We start from the raw sequence: 2989 nt of genomic DNA, 5'->3' as shown, positions 1-2989 counted from the left end.
GACCCTTATTCAGGGGTAATAATATCGTGGAATATGTTCACGTGGCCCTCGCCTGGGGGTAATAATACCATGGCTTTATGTAGATAAGATATTGGTTTATATAATCGTTTGTACCAACTATGATCTTATAGACCGCTATATGTACACGTGGCCCTTATAACTGCTATGCTTGCATTTAACGAACATGCTACAGCTATATGAACGGACTTGCTACAGTAACTGATTGATTTTAATGTCTTCATCTAGAATTTCTTTACGCATTTGTTATTCACTGGGTTTTAGCTCACTGTTTTTATGTATATGTATAAGTTAGCGTTCTGGAAGACAAGCCTACGAGGGGTCTTTAGCCGAGTCACCATTTTGAAGCTTATTGGGTTTTGATGCCTTCGAGTTAAGGCTAGGCCGTGATGACTGTTAGCAAGTGTTGGTCCTGGTTCCTTTATGTATGTGTTTTGCATAAGATGTTATAAGATATGTATATGTATCTGGGTAAATTAACATTTATGTATGTACATGTTTGTTCATATTGATGCACAGCTCATTGGACGATTGCTATCGTTGTATATTACTTCCGCTAGCCCCGTTTATTTTTTATCTGTACAGGAAGGCCTTTGGTAATCTCGGATTACTGGCCGGCTACGATGCTGAACGTTTAAGGACGGGTTTGGGTCGTGACAGTCACAGACAAAGTAGGTTAAAGGAGCCAACAAGCAACACAAAAACAAGCTTTTGCTCGTTGCCAAGATCTTATACCGGTCACTGTTTAACACTTTTTGAAATTCTCAAATGACCGGTATAAGATCTTTACTCGCTGCCAAGATCATGGGCAATAGATATAACAACATAAAGAAATTCTCAAATGAGGGACACATCATGAGAATCCGGACTTAGTCGATTGACAATTTTCTGAAAATGCGATACGTAAACGTATTGGTATCAAATTGGGGATTTTTTATACTTACCACAGTTATCTGACGACCTGCCGTTTGGATTGCTTCTCCGGCTGCTTTCGCCGCTCTGCATGGTCACAATTTGGGAGCAAATAGGGAAGTGATTTATGGTTCGTGGCAGGGCACCTGCTAGCCATGTCTCAGCTAATCGCAAAGCTCTATAGTTTTCATATTTTTTAATCATTTAATACAAAATTATAAATTTTATTTCTTTATCAATCACAACACGTATAGCGTCATTGTCGCGATATCCTGAACCAATCAATAACAATATTTATAGGCAATCAAAGCTGTGGAAACCTATGTATATTCCTACTCAGATGTCTTGCCAGGTTTACTGACAGGTGAATTTGTAACGTAAATATGTAAGTATTTTATTTTATTTATTTTTATTATATATTTTTGTGGTTAGAGTCTTAGAGATAATAATCGTGCTCACATTTAAAATATTAATTTCTTTTGAGAATATTTTTTTTGGTACGATTATTACATTTTTAAAATATTAATTTTTAAAAATTATACCTTGATTTAAAATTAGAATAATATTATTTTTTAAAAAAATATCAATTGTCATAATAATATATTTTTATATATATTAATAAATTTAAAAGAATAACAAAATAAGAAATTCATATTATTTAGTTTTTAATTTTTGAAAATAGACTAGTATTTTGAAATAATAAAAAATAAAATAAGAGACTAATATTTTGAAATGGAGAGAGTAGCATTAATTAGGTGCCGTTTGGTAACACTTTATGTTTTCAGTTTTCTGTTTATATTTACAAAAATTTTAAAAATTCAAATAAAAACTTGTTTGGTAAAATTTTTGATTTATAAATCAGTGGTCTCAATTTATAAATTTGGCCAAAAAACTGAAAACACAAAAAATGTGTTTTCGTTTTGAGTTTTGAGTTTTTTTTTTTTTACTACCCAACACTAACCACCATCCGCCACCATTTTCCACCACCGTCTTCCGCCACCACCACCCACCACCACCACCACCTACCACCACCACTCACCACCCACCAGCCACCACCCGCCAGCCACCACCCACTTGCCACTCACTCGCTACCACCACCACCCACCTCTCACCACCACCACTACCACCGCCACCACCACCACCGACCACCCACTTACCACTACCATCCACCGCCTGTTACCACCACCCGCCACCTACTTGCCACCACCACTCACCAGCCACCAGCCACCACCAGCCACCCACCACCACCAGCCACCTGTCACCCACCCGTCACCACCACCCACCGCCACCACCACCATCACCCACCACCCACCCGCCACCCACCTACCACCACCACCCACCACTCACCACCCACCATCGCCACCACCACTACCCACTCGCTACCACTTACCACTCGCCATCGTCACCCACCGACCACCACCACTACCACCACCACCCACCCGCCACCACCACTCCCCACCCGCTACCACCCACCACCCACCACCCACTCGCTACTACCCACTACCCGTCACCGTCACCGTCACCGTCACCCACCCACCCACCATCACCACCCACCACCCACCCGCTACCACCAGCCATCTGCCACCCACCTGCCACCACCATCCGCCACCCACTCGTTACCACCCACCACCTACCACCGTCACCCACCCACCCACCCACTACCACCACCACCACCACCTGCCACCACCACTACCACCCGCCACCACCACCACCACCGCCACCACCATCCACCCGCCACCACCTACCACCACCAGTTACCCACCACCCACCATCACCATTTTCTTCCACCGTCTTCCGCTGCCACTTGCCGCCACTTGCCATTTCTCACTCTTTTTTATATTTTTAAATTTTTTTAAAACATTTTATTAATTACCAAACGCGTTTGTAGTTTATGTTTTTCTAAAAATAAATAAAAAAATAAACAAAAATCAATTTATAAATTTTTTATAAATATAAATTGAAAACGTAAACGTTACCAAACACACCATTAGTGTTCAATGACAGCAACCACAACCACAATCAAAAAAAAAAAAAAATTGATAAAATATTTGAAAGTAAC

The sequence above is a fragment of the Camellia sinensis genome, chromosome 1 (genome assembly GCF_055761805.1).
Source record: "Camellia sinensis isolate YWXY chromosome 1, ASM5576180v1, whole genome shotgun sequence".
In the NCBI taxonomy this organism is placed as follows: Eukaryota; Viridiplantae; Streptophyta; class Magnoliopsida; order Ericales; family Theaceae; genus Camellia; species Camellia sinensis.
The sequence above is the reverse complement of the archived record's forward strand: the minus strand, read 5'-3'. Positions refer to the sequence as shown.